The sequence below is a fragment of the Apus apus genome, chromosome 7 (genome assembly GCF_020740795.1).
Source record: "Apus apus isolate bApuApu2 chromosome 7, bApuApu2.pri.cur, whole genome shotgun sequence".
In the NCBI taxonomy this organism is placed as follows: domain Eukaryota; kingdom Metazoa; phylum Chordata; class Aves; order Apodiformes; family Apodidae; genus Apus; species Apus apus.
This window is the reverse complement of record NC_067288.1, coordinates 9,619,877-9,634,724: the sequence shown is the minus strand read 5'-3', so window position 1 is coordinate 9,634,724 and position 14,848 is coordinate 9,619,877. Positions and strand designations below refer to the sequence as shown.

Sequence of the window (14,848 nt, the reverse complement as noted above, 5' to 3'; positions counted from 1 at the left end):
ATATTCATTTATAATTTGCATTCATTATTAAATCATGTGTTACAACTAATCTTTAATCTCAAAAATACATAACGTACTGTAAAGTCTATTTGAAAACATAACAATAAATATTTCATATTTTTCATGTTGCTTTTTAAAGGTTGACTAGAATACAACAAAATGCTTGTCATTAATGTAATTTAATTATTCCAAAGAGATTTGGTCTACACTGATGTTTATTTCAATGATTTATTTCAACCTTTAGGTAAATATAAAATAAATATCTGTTTGGGATATTGTCTGTTCTATGATTAATGACAATTTAGCTCCCTAGTACTCCATGGCAACACTGTTGCTCATTGTCCAAAACATTTGCAGTTCCATGTTGTAGCTTATTTCATGGTGGTCCCTTACAGTTTGCTTGGTGATACCTGTGGTGTTTGCTTTTTTACAAGTTCTATTTTATTGCTTGTGATTTTTGGAGATTTCTTTACATGACATAACAGCTTAAACATTTTCACTACTGGGAGGTATACTGACTAGAATGTAATATTTGCTGAATTTCCATAAACTGCTATTCAATTTGCATTTTGTACACTAAGAAATGCCTGTATGAAGGGGCTGAGTGTGATGGAGAAGTGATTTGTATTATAGGAGACTAGGAGCTACTCAATGAACCATGTAAAACCAGTTCATTAAAATGTTTATGTGCTTGGCTGCTTAATGCAAAGAAAGCTTTATTGCAGTCTTATAAAACCTTGGTAACTTCAGGTTGAAGTCAGATCAATGTCTCAGTAGTAATTCAGACAAATGCTCAGTTCAGGTTAAGAACCACCAAAATATATGGCAATAAAAATATTCTTCAAGTCTTCTTTTCTAAACCAAAACATATTTTAGTATTTAACTTGTACAACTGCACAACTTGCTTACTTAGTGAAAGATTTTTGGACAGAGCTACCATCTGTCTAGATTTCCCTGGACCTTTCCAACCCTGAAACGTCAGCTAGGTGGAATCTGAGGTGTTTGTAACATTGACTAGCTCTGCAGCATTTGTGCTGAGGCTCTCTGAAGAGATGGGATGCACTTAGATTATGTATTGTGTTCTCACTTTATATCCAGTCTGGAAGAATTCTAGTCATCCTATTTTTGAAGACTGCAGTATAGAAGAATGAAGTCAAGCCTCTAAATTGTATTTCCCATTTACTTGTTGACTTGTGCTATGAGTAAGCACTTACCTGAAAACAAGGATGTTAGTAAAATGGCCTTTTGTTTATTTTTTAACTAGGCACAAGGATTTACCAAGAAGGTCCTGAACAGAGAGTGTGATTCACCTTGTTAGATGCTATGGAACTTATATTAGCAAAAGTAAAACCCTTGTAAAATGAGGTTTCTTGTTCCCTATCAGAGACAGTGACAGGGAAAGCTGCAAAGCTGTTTGTTTTTCCAGCTAGCTTAGCAGATGAGAGCAAAGAGCTCCAAGGAATATGACATCCTGGAGATTCTCAAAAAACTAAAAGTTGGTATGTTTATGAAACCTAAGACTAGATGGAGCTGTCTGAGAAACCATGCTGGGCTAAGAACTTACAATGGGTTGGGTAGTGGTTTTGATTAGTAAAATAATGAAGCAGACCTCCCTCTCCTAAAAGCAGTACCCTAGTTGAACAGTGGGTAATCTACTCTTATTACTGACGTTCTCCTGAAAATAGTACTAAGAGGGGAAAGAAATCTCTTTAAAAGATGCATAGTCAAAACAAACTTCTGATTTCTAATCAGACACATCCTCTCCCTATCCTTCTAGAGAATATGAACCATCAATTTTGCCATAAGATGAAGGGGAGGCAAAGCAGTAGTTTAGCATCCTATGCATTATCTCTCTTTTTATGATTACAAATAGAGCACTTATGTTCACTGACCCATATCTCATACCAGACATCAGTACCCAGGTCCAGATTTAGGTTATTGTTCCAGCACTGGATTAGGCCATGCGATCAGAATCAAATTCATCTAATAGGATCACTTAATTGTGACATTTCTTATTGGCACTGTATGTATGCACAGTCGAAGCTTGAAGACATAAAGAAAACGCTCTCGAGCCCCAAAAGAACAGTTGTTAGTGCTATTACTATGAGTTTAAGAAAGGCTGAGGAGAAGCTCTCTATTGGGTTTAATTAAGCTGTCCTTTTGCTTGCAAGTTTAAAAGGGAAAAGCTAGTTTGTTCCCCATGTGGCTTTCCCAAACTCTTTCAGATGTAGCTGTAGGCTTAAATGACCCTCAGTCCTGCAGCATGTCAACTTGATATGTATAATTGATTGCTAAACATTTTTTTACAGCCTGTTAAATTGTAAGGCTAAAAAAAAGTAATATATAAATGTTGATTAAAGTGCTTTTGAACAGAGGGGTCAGAGACATTAGCAAGTTAAAAAGAAAGTGAGCTCTGCTGTGGTACTTCTAACCTGTATGCTTTATTTCGCATAATTGATCCCACATGCCTACTCTAAGGTGTTGGGTGTTTTTTTGTCAGGTTTCAAACTGCAAATATTAAAATGCATTTAGAATAGAGTATGGCGAAGTAAGGACACTATGCAGAATGCTCAGCAATGTAGACTGCTGGTGTTATAATGACAGTGATTAAATGACCACAGTAGCTTGTAATTGTGTGGTAAGGTAGGAGGAAAAAAAAAAAATCAAGGTGTAAAACCTCAGAGTAACAATAAATCTGAAATGAATTAAGATAGACATTCAAATGAAAATGGCCAGTAATTTTGTTTTCATTATAATTTGTGGTGTTTTTTTAATAACTGACATAAGACATAATGTATTTTTCAGGGCTCTGTGATAGCTAGCCAACAAATGGAAACTGTCACAAAATATTTGCGGCTCCTGTTATTGAGAAAGGTATGATGCTGGTTTGGGTTGCTTTTTGCTTATTAACGTAGTTACTGAATATCTGCAACAGATCAAATTGTTTATCCATTTGTAGAAAGCCCACTTGTTTGGGAAACAATGGCTCAAGAGTTTACTAAGTGTAACTTTTTAAAACCCATATGATATTCCAGATTTTTTACTTTAAATCACTATTGCTGTTAAAGAAAAGGTATAACTTGCTGAAGTTGCTCTGCTAAGGTAGTTATTTATGAAATTCACAGGATTAGAAGAATAGTTTGCTCAGTACTATTTGGCTGCTAATTGTGCTAGTTAATGCTAGTTACAGAAAACATTCACTATGAATTGTACCCTGATGCATCTGACAGTGAATATAAGCTAAGATCTTTGTGTTGTTAAATATACAGTGCATAAAAGCAAGTTTTAGTCTGTACCAATCCAAGCAGGATTCGAAGTAGTCATTTAGGGTGGAAAAGTTAATTTTTTTCATGTACAAAACATCTGATCTATCCCCCTTCCTCTACATAGGTTGGTTTGTCTGTTTCCTAAAAAGTCTAAATGCTGTATTAAATATTTTAAAATTATATGTAAACATAATTAAATTATCTGGAACGCGGTAGTTCAGCTCTTAATTTCATAAACATGAAATTTCAAAGGAATGTTTTATATTTGTGTCTATGCTATTGGAAACTGAATAGAATATTTGTATGTTTAATTCTAGCAGATGTTTGGTGATATTTTTTATTATTATTTTTAAGTTATAAAGTTATTTTAATATGATCTGCCAAAGATATGTGCCACTTCTAAGACTAAGATAGTAAACTAAAGTGATTTATTTTAAAAATTGCCCAAGAAGATAAAAATGACTTTTCAGGTTTTAGATTAATTTATTTTTCATGGAATCTAAAACTATACATTTTAGTAATGAAACCATAATGTTATTTCAAATCACCCATTCACCCATAGGTAGAATCAGTACTCTTAATGCCATATACTCTTAGTTTTTAAACTTGTATTTTTATAAAGAGAAGACAAAATGGATTTAATTAAAAATGAACCAGTCTTTATTAGGGTACTACTTCTAAAGTGTTCCAAGCATGTCAAACTTTCAGCTGTATATGATAATATGAGCTAGCTAAGATGAATTTAGAATCAAAACCAGACAGAAGCTCCAAGCAATAAATCCTATTGTAGTGGTAAAATGATAGGAAAAGTAACATGAGGAAATGATAAAAGAATATCTCTCTTAACAGAAGAAGAGTATTTTATCTTTAAAATTTTGTGTAAAATTTTTTAACTTTTTTTTTTTACTGCACAATATCTTGTTTATACAAAATTAGCTACTTTGACAAAATATTTCTGGAATAAGTCTAATTTAAGACAGCACAACAACACTGAAGTTAGAAACATGTTTGTGTCTTTTTTTCATGACTAGCCCATGTCTATTCTCTATGAAATTGATGTCAAAAAAGTATTATATATTTTCAGTGGGAAATAGAAGGCTGCCCTCTACTATCCTTGTCAGGACGTCGTATCCCTTTAATCATACTTTTCATTTCAGTACATTGAAATTTCCGTTACCAAGGACAACATCATAAATAAAAGTGTTTGTGAAATTTTTACCTGCAGCTTCCTAACTTTGTGCATTAAGCATGAGGCTAGCAGAGAGGTGGTCAAATGTGAAAATTTATAATCATTTATTACGTACGGCTGAAGCGAGAAGGGAATAAAAGCGTGAAGGCATACATCTATAAACTGGAGCAGAAAAGCTTAAATGAAAAGTAAAGTGAATTTCTGTGTCTTGTCATAAAGTAATGAGAAGCTAAAGCTTTATTCATAGCAACCCAAGATGCATTTACTCTCAATCTAGCTTTAGCAGTAAATGCTTCCCTGATGTATTGCTTCAGACTTACAAAGAAATATTTGTGCTCTACATAATAGTATAGTTAGGAGAATTACTGCATGGCTGAGGAGATTCTATAAAGCTTTATAGCTGGTGATGTTACTGTAATTTAATCACAATGTAGCTAATGTAGTACTTTAATATCACAGGTTACTTTTTTTATTTACCATTTATTAGTAACTGACAGTCAATCATTACCACATCATAAACAAATCATGCAGGATTCTATAGAAACCCTGAAGTTCCAGAACAGATGCACTGTAGCTCTTACACATGCTCCATAATGAGCTAAACATCAAATTATTTTTAATGCAGTAATCATTTAAGTCAGGGTTTTTGTTCTCAGTCTATCAGCCAAAGAAAATGTTTTGTGTCATCAATGTAATTAGTATTGCATATTGTGTATACGTGTGTGGTAATGCACCAATCCATTACGAGGAATACCAGAGAATGTTTTCAAAATATGAGAAGACTCAGGCAAAACACACTGTGTACCAAGGTGTGCATGTATTGATGAATGAGTTTATACAGACAAAGAATTAGCACTCTTAATTTCAGGCAACTTTTTGCTAGGATTACTTTACTTTATAAATTGAGAAAGTAAATGTAGTAGAGTCCATCCAGTGCTCTTGAAGCACTGCAATGTTAACATATTTTTTGTGGTAAAAATTATTTATATAATTTTTTCTTTATTGTCCTTTTTTCAATGTACTGTAGGATCGACTTCCCCCTGTTTATGTTTACGATCAGCTTTTAATACAACGCTGCAACACAATGTTGCATCTGAAGTGGCTTGTTAGCAAAATTAAATGCTGGTTGGAGCTTTGAACGTATTACCTCTTTGGATTGAAAATTGTGGTTCTCCCGAGACCCTAGGGACACAGTGGTCTCTTAATTGCAAACAAAATCTTTGTTTTTCAGTATTCTCTAGCTGTAGGGGAATGAGTGCCATGTTGATTAATATGTGGTAGAAAGAAGCCACACGAAGCTGTATGTTTGCAGGTTATTGGTGCATGCCCTGGGTACGCCACAAAGAAACAGGCTGAAGACCAAGTGCCTTTGATTGCTTGGAAGACTTGCCAAGTAAGTCTGGTAATGCACATGCTGGCATGGCTTATTGCTATTAGAATACGTCTCTTTAATTTAAAATGTAATGAAATCTACCCTTTCAGGGTGAAAAATACTTCCTAGAAGAAAAATGTAAAATATTTGGGGGGCACATGAAAAAAACACAACTGCTATTAGGTAAGAATATGAAATCTCCTCTTTCGTTCAGCATTGCATTGTTTATGTCTGCAGGTTCTCCAGACTAACTGGGTGTTTCCAAGCATTAAATCTGACGTAAAAAGAATGCTGTTAATATGACTTAACTGAATAAAAAAAACCAAAAACAAAACAAGAACGAACAATAACAAAAAAAACCCCTCATGTTGTTATTAGAAGACCCTGTGAGCATTGTTTGCCCTGAAATTATTGTACAAATATTTTAGATAATAGTAAACTTGAGAGTTTTTTTACATATTTATTGAGTCTTTGATCTAATAATTTTTTTTCAAAAGGAACCTGAATCACTATAGTCTGCTCTTCTAGTTAGCTCAAGTAAATTCAAAGTTGTGCCATGCACAGCCAAATGAGAATGGCTGCTGAGTCTTTAAACATGGAATTATTGGTAATGTGTAAAAAAAACCCAACAAACAACTGGAAAAGGAAGACACTTGTAGAAAACTAGTTAATTTCTTTCTCTGTTCCTTTTTGCTTTCCAGTGGTGTTCTATGCAGATATCCTATTCATAGCCTGTATTGAATCTTGAAAGCTGTGGAACCATTGATTCTTTTCACAGTTATCTTTTAACAATTGTTCAGCTGGCTACGTTTGGGAGGAAGTTTCTGGCATTTAGCCCATCTGTTCTAACCTATTTTTATCACACTTGTCTGATCACCCTGATACAGTCTCCTACTTCACAGTTCTATGCTCCTCTTCTTGTTTGACTCTTTCCTTTCCTCTTGTGTTCCTTTCCTTTCCTCGAAGACTTTCTGATAACTTTGTTCCCATGTTGCCATCAGTCTCGACTGGAGTGGCTGTTTTCCCTTCCTTGCTAACCACATGTGTAATGTTGAGGAGGATGACACAATGAGAAGAGTGGGAAAGCTGGCACAAGTGTTCCATGATAATTATGGATGGTCAATGAGAACTGAAAAAGGTGATGCAAAGGCAAATGAGATGATTCTTTAAAATATAAAACTTAAAGTACTGCTTTCATAAAATATGTTGTTAGATTACTTTTTCTCATTTGCAAACTGATGTGGAAATAGACTTTTTTTTTTCCCTTACCGTCTTAAATTTACTTAACTGAACTATTAATTATTTCGTGCTGGGCAGAAACAAACTCAGTTCAACAGAAATTACGCATGAACTTGCATCTAATTTCTAGGGGTTTTTTTCGTGGTTTTTATTTTTTAAGAAAGAACCTAGAAAATGTGCGTTGTTTTTTGGTGTAAATAATTTGTTTTAATATGCTCACCTTTTAAAATTCACAATTTAAAAATATATTTTTATGAGGTCTTAAAAAAAAATCAAAAGAAGCTAAATGGAATTTAAGTGTTCTTTTTTTTCTTACTTAGCTCCCTAATTGCTTTTGTTTATTTTTCCATGAAAACTGTGAACATCTGGATTTTTGTGCCTATCATCAAGTATCAATTAATTTCAGTGCCTATTTTCAGACAATGATTGAAAAAGTTATTAATTTATACAGCCTTACAGTTAATTGGGATTTTTTTGTAAGGTGAAGTGCTACAAGTTCTTTTTATTGTTTACACCTGAGATACAGTTTTATATTTATGTTTCTCAATTTTTTTCTGAAGGTCAACTACCATCATCAGCTGAGCAGTTTAAGGTTTCATTGCATAGTATGCAGAAAAACTATGAAAAATCATTCAAAGCACATAAACATAGTGTTTTTTACTCTAACTGCAACAGCACATGATTGAAAGCAGAATTTCAAAGGCATATGTGGAACCCAACACACAGTATAAATCTAAATAGTTGAGGTAGCTTGATTATGAATAAGCAACCAGAACCATCATGGTTTTCACAATCATGTGGTAGTGTTGGCTCATAAAAGAAATCAAATTGTAAACTGAGCATATTTGCTATGGAAAAATCAAGAGAATGTAAGCATGACCTTTGGAAAGTATTTTCACATTAACATTTTTAGTCTTAGAATAAATTTCTAATTTTCTCTCTCAAAACAATCTAGTGCATATTTGACACCTAGATCTTTGGTTTGGGAACATCTGGGTTTTAGTCTGAATTATTATCCTTTGAAAATCTAAGTTGGAATTTACAAAACTAATATTACTAGCTTTTTTCATATTATTATGAAAACCAGATCCCATCTTGCAAGCAAGGATTAAAAGACAGAGAAACGGGAAAAAATCCCACAACCCTATTTCATTTTGCTAAGAGTTTCAGATCCCCAGCCATATAATCAATAAGTTAATATATGGTTTTGAATAGCACAGACCCATCAAAGATTTCCCAGACCTGTAGGAGCAGTCTAATTTTGAGATTTATTTTGACATCAGTACAGTGGAGATGTCTGAAGACTTCTGCAAATCTGGACCTAAGTGATTATTACTTGTCTCAGAAATTAAGAATCAATAGAAATGTGTCTTATCTGGCAAGAGGTAGCATTCAAATAATTCCCAAAACCAGGAATTTTAATTAACGTGTTTTGTATTTGTTTTTAAGGCAGCTGCTCTGGCCTGAACAATGAGGCAACAGTCGTATCTGAAAGGCCACAAATGCAGTGATCTTCTTCTAATAAGAAAAGGTGAGTATTATTCAAGAAAAGGATTCACTGACCTAGCACTGGAGGAGCTAGAGATAGCACTTAGGACTGTCCTGTGTTAATGCCCTTTTCTAATCATTCAGGGAGTTTCTATCAGTAACTATACTGTTGTGTGTCAAAAGTCTTCTCTGTACTCAGGTAAAACTCCCATTTGAAAGCCCAACCAGGCCTCTGCTAATAGAGGGGAGCAGCATCAGGAACCTAAAGCATGAGGAAAAGATGTACTTGGAATGAGGTCTCAAATACTGTTTCTTGTACAGTGTATCTCTACATCTAATACAAACAAAATTGATGTGACATGAAAAATGGGAGAGAGGATGTGGCAAAACTGTTCAGTCACATAATAAGGAGATTAGCTCTAGTGTCTATCATGAGTTCATCTGACTGGAGAGAATTTAGATGGAAGGCTTTTATGAGGTTTTTTTTGGCTAGTAATGAAATCTAGGATGAATAGCACTCCGTCTAGAATTTGTGTAAGTGTATGTATATCTCGACATCTTAAAGGAATATTTTCTACAGAGATTCCATTTAGAGTCATGGCCTAAAAAAAAAAATCTAACACATTGAATTGTTGATCACAATCATGATTATTGTACAGTTTTAATTAAAATAAAAATGCTTAGGGTAGAGTCTGAGCACCTGTTCTAAATGCTTTCAGATCTGTCGAAGAGATTCTATTGGTTTAAATAGGCAAAACTCTGGTGTTTTGCTGTTGGCTGTAGGTTTATAGGGGTCTGCCTATTAATTGTAAGGAGCCCTAGAGAAGAAATTTTAGAAAAGCAGAGACTACGTTAAGTATAGTTGACTGAAGTTTTTTCTGGTCTCTACGGATTCAGAGAAGCTGTAACCTTGGGCTTTAAATTACTACATAGCAAAAAGGAGGGTAATCCACAGGAGCTTCCAGCATGTGTAACAGCCTTGCAATCTTTTGTAGTCCATGTACCTGTTTGTTTCTGTAAGGTGGAGAAACATTTGCAAATATTGGAAAGTTTGCAAAAACTGGAAATGACAATAATACCAGGATTAAACTTTGACTGTATTCTAGCTTTCTTATAGAGATCTCACAGTGATCTTTATAGTATAAACTGCACCATTGTAATTCTAAATGATTAATTTCCTAAGAGACAGATTTTTCTCCTCTCTCCTCATATTTAACAATATTGTAATGTCTGTGGATGGTCTAGACTAAATTGGTAACACGTTGTGAAATATTAGTAAATGTAAGAAATACAGAGTATAGATCAATGCGGTGTGAATCAACGTTTCTTGCACATATTTAACATGAAATGTTACAATCAGGTTTATTTGTATGTGGGTTAACTCATTTTCAGAGGAGCAGACCAACCTTTAGAATGAGAATGTAATGCAAAATTTTTTCAATACAAAAGGTTTTAAAGAGATGTTAGTGTTTTAAAGAGCATGGATTAACTCTTTGGGTGAAATACAATCCACTTCCTTGTATGTTCTTTAGCTCAGTATAAATACCTGGAAAAATTCTTATGTAATGAGAAAGTGTGGTTTAATAACAGAGAAAGTAATTTTTTTAGCTGATGACAAGCACAAGGAATAGGTGGCAGTTAGAAGAAATTATAAACTGGTAAGTAGGTAAGAAAAAAGAGAACAGGTAGAATGAAATTCGCAGCTCTTTCCCAACAGTCAGTATTCTAAGTACAATATTGCACAGAAACACATTTTTTGTATCACAGTGTAATGATGCAAAGGCCTAGCAAGACCAAGCTCTGATTAAGTGCTAGTTTTTTTTCAAACCGCTTTGGATGTATGTGTGTGAACAACAGATTACTGAAAAAAAATCAGAAGTGTTACAATCTCCTCTATCTCTGTGATAGGAGCAGAATCAATCTTTAGATATTTCATGTATGTCATGATGGTATGATTATGGTAATTAATTTGATCAGAAAAAACCCCCTCTGGCCTCACATCTTGGCTTCACATGCAGTCAGTATGCTATGAAAGAGTATCTCAATTTGTAAAGTGTAACTCTGAAAAGAAGAAACAGGAAGTCTTTTAATAGTATGCTAAATTTCTATTAAGAAAATGAAAATGAATCCTATAGCCCAGACTATCATGCCTACAGACTTATTGCAGAGGTCAAATTGCCATCTTTAAAGAGGGGTGGAAAAAAGGACCCTGATGACCTCAAAAAGTACATCAACACAGGCTTATCTAGGTTCTCCAACAGGACCTTGGTGATGTGGTTAAAAAAACCTGTCAGATTACATACTTGAGTCACGTCAGAAATTTGCTATATGATAGCTTAGTCTGACACCTAAAAATCTGTCCTTGCTTAAATAGAAAGGTGGACAGATGACCTTTATAAGTCCCTTCCAACCTTTTTTTTTTTTAAACACGAAAATTTCCTATCATTCTAAACATACCTTTGTGCGGAGAGGTTATTGCTGACTTTATCTAAAACAAACGTCAGGGTACCCTTGCATTTGGCAACATGGAATGCTAATTTGCTAAGGCTGTGGAGGATCTGAGCTGTTCTTTTGATGTACCAGATCCCAGTTATTCTACTGCATATAATTTCATCTAAAATTTCCTATATGGCTCTTTAGCACCATGTGTTTCTGAGAAGGAAAGGTGCTGTAGCATCCCTGGTAACCACAGCAGGGTTTTGTTTTTTTCTGTAATTAAGTTCTAAGAATTATGATAGGCCATTCGTCTGCTTAAGTTTGTTTTTTTTGTTGCTGTTCCTTTTCTTTAGAAGCTAGTGTTTCAAAATAATTGTCACTTTTTGAATGGATTCTATGGGTAAGAAACAGACTTTCTGTTTCAAGCTATTTGCTGATTTTCTTTTTTATAATTATAGGATGAATTTGCCTAAGTGGCAACGTGTACAGAACAAAGCTTGAGTGTTGTATTTCACTTCTTGCAGAGGTTCTTGGTGTGGAATACAGAGTGATAATCCACCAACCCATCTCCACTTCATCTGTCATCAATGGAAGTAATCCTTTTAACATGGCTCTGAACTCAGGAAGTATCATCTGGTTCTATATTCGACTGAAGCAAAGACGAATTAATCTCCAAAAAATCTTTTACAGGGTAGGCTGCTGATTTGCTTCAGGGCCTTTGCTGTGACAGCTCATTACTACCAAATTTCTGAGGATCTGTTAGTTTGCTAGCATTACAGAATTTCTGCTTGTTATTTTATCACTTCTAGTTTTATAGGCAGAAAATCTGAAGTCACATTGTCTCCTCCTGTTTGCCAAGTCTGCAAATACTAATTCAAGTGATAACTACAAGAGCTGAAGTAGTTGCTTATGCGACAGTGACTTTGAAATTTCACAACAGTCATGTTTCAAATGTCAGACTTGGTAGAAAATTTTCCTTTAACAGTTAACTTCTTCAACTCTGGTAAAAAAATCCTGTCATTTTGGAATTTTGTATCCTTTGCATAAACCCTGATATATGACAAGTTTCCTCAGTTATAGATTCTAGCATTGGTCTGGATTGAAAACAAACGCCTAATCTACTCTTGCCAAGACAAATTTTAATTGTTCTAGGATTACAGGAAGACTGTGTGAATAAAATTAGTTATATTTGTAATTTTCAGTTTCCATTGCCATGAGTTATTTATGAAAAATAAGCTGATTTGGTTCAGTATACCTGCATGTAATCTACTATCTTTCTCTCATAAAGCAGAAAATTTCTTGCAATGCAAACTTTTTCATTTCATGCTTTAAAATGTTTAATTTTTTTTTATTAGGTCTTAATTTACTAAGAAAGTATTTAATTTATTTTAGTTCTTCTACAGTTCTTCTATATAGTGTTTACATGCATATTTTGCTATTTTTTTAATTGAATTTTTGAAGTATCCCAGTACAGATTTTAGTAGTTGAGAACTCTAAAATCCTTTTTAGTTATGTCAAACAAATGAAAGATCAAAGGCTTAAAAATTAACAGGAGAAGGATGAAGTAATTCCACACGCATTCTTCACACCAAAACTTGATTGTAATTTCTTGTTTAATAGTGAATGAAATAAGGAAGTGAATGAAAGGAAGTTTTTAAGAAATGTCAAATCACAACAGCTTGAGAGACAAATGTTAAAATCAGGGTAAGAAACTTCTGATAATTGCCATGCAGGTTTCTGTTGCCCTAAAGCGGAATGAACTCCTGATAAGAGTATCAACATTCAGTGGTACCACCCAAATTGGAACAGATCCTGACAAACTTGCTAAAGATTAGAACTGTCCATAGACTGATTTATTCAAGATAGCAAGGACAATTCTCTTAAGACTTGCCAGATTTAAAAGCTGAGCAATACATTTACGCCCTGCATAGAGTGACAAATAGAACTGTAATTAAGAAGGCAGCAGTTCTGTTCTTCAGTCTCCAAAGGGCAGGATTCCAGCTCAGCCAAAGATCTTCACCTTCTAGCTGACATTTACCAAGAACATGTTCTACTTTCCCATGAGACCTGAAAAATTACAGGTGTGCTTTTATGTTTTCTTCATACATAGCCAGTTTTTTTGTCTAGAAGCCTGTGATGTTTTCAAGGCAGAGATGGCTTTATTCTGTGTTTATATGCTACTTTGCATAATGTGTTTACAGTTCCCCTGGGGTTCATACAGGCTATCAGAACACAAAAAAATACCCAAGTTCCTTCTATATTTCTTAATTAAATATTATTTTAAAAACCCAAAACAACAGATGTAATAAACAGTTGCGGGTAAAACTGCTAGCTCAATCACAACACTGCTTAATTCCCAGAAGCCAAAGAACATCTGACCAGCCTGAGCAACTGAACGGTTGAGGCAGCTGCTCACAGAACCACACTACAAGTAACAGCCTGGCCTACTGTAGAAACCAAGAAGTTCTTATTTTTTGCAAATAATGAGTTAAAGAAACTGAACTATTAATTATGTAAGACAATATTACTTTTTACATTTCAAACCACATGAGGATCTTTACCTCTTTAATTTCATCTCAGAAGGACCACAAGCTATACTGTACAGGTAATTGTTGATGACAGTGTTGTGTGGAAAAATTTCCCCTCATTATCAATTGTGGGTGCCAAGACCTCATAACTCATTGAAGCAATAAGTAAAATTCTTGTTGGGCTGGTTCTACTAGCGTAACTTATTTATGTTAATGCAAATAACCCACCACCACAATGACAAAAGAAGACCAAAAAAATATCCCAGAGGTCTACAAGATTAAGAACTAAGACAAGTATGTCCACAGCACTTCATATCTTTAACAGTTCAATATTTAAATGAGCTGATATCAAGCTCAAGAAAAGCAAAAATTTGGCATGCCAATTTAAGATCTGGAATGTCTAATAATGTGTTTCTGAATTTTCAGTAGGATTACTGTATATCCAATCTGAAGTAGCTAACTAGTTTGTCTACCTGTACTTATATGAGATTAATAAATTTCAGAAGAGACTGAGAAGCAATTAAAAACATTTGTTCATTTCTAGGTTAAAAACAAAGCATTCCACTATGTTGGAAGGCTTGAATGTGTATTTTTTTAGTAATAATATTGTAGCAAGGCTTTTCACTTACAAAAGCACCTTAATAATAAACATTGTGTGGTTTTGCTCCCAGTTCTGGAAGCAGCCTAAAATGGGATTTTTTTTTTCCCCTAGATCTTAGCAGCAGCTGTTTCTTCTCTGCCTCTCCCTATGGCATCTACCCATTCCAGCCAATTGCCTAGGAGGGAAATCCCTAAAGTCCTGAGAACTTTAAATGAAGATAGGAGGAAATAAGAGTCTACACTTCACACCTCCTCTGATTTTTTAATGTATGTATAAAGCAGGCTCTGATCAGATAAATACATTAAAATGCTCAAATTGTGTTTTTACACTATTTACCTTTGTTTCGTTAGCATTAACATTAAAAGCTCTCACTGGCAGCTTTCAGTACTCTATAATAAACTTAACCCTTCTTTAAAAGCTTTGTAATAAGTGCCTTAGTTTACAACTTCTTTTGCAGAATATTCAGTTACAAAATACCTGTGATGCTGCTTATGTTGCTGTATGTGGAATCACGTTATTAATCAGCTGCCCATTGCCTACGTTCAATGCAATTATGATGTGCTCATCTTCCTATAGCTTCTATATTTACTTTAATCTCAGAATTAAACTTATTTGACTGTAACCTTAGAGAAAGATTCTTATCAGAATGGTCCACTAACACTTTATTTGAAGAGAGAACTGTGATTTTATTCTACAAATAATTTTCATGTGAGTAATTCACTTATCTGA

At 34.2% G+C, this 14,848-nt stretch overlaps 1 protein-coding gene across 1 annotated transcript in view; it reads left to right on the top strand.

Annotated features, from left to right (window-relative positions):
- Positions 1 to 14,848, top strand: part of KIF14 (kinesin family member 14) — a 66,383-nt gene that overhangs the window by 48,500 nt on the left and 3,035 nt on the right. The gene's annotated exons all lie outside the window — the stretch shown is intronic.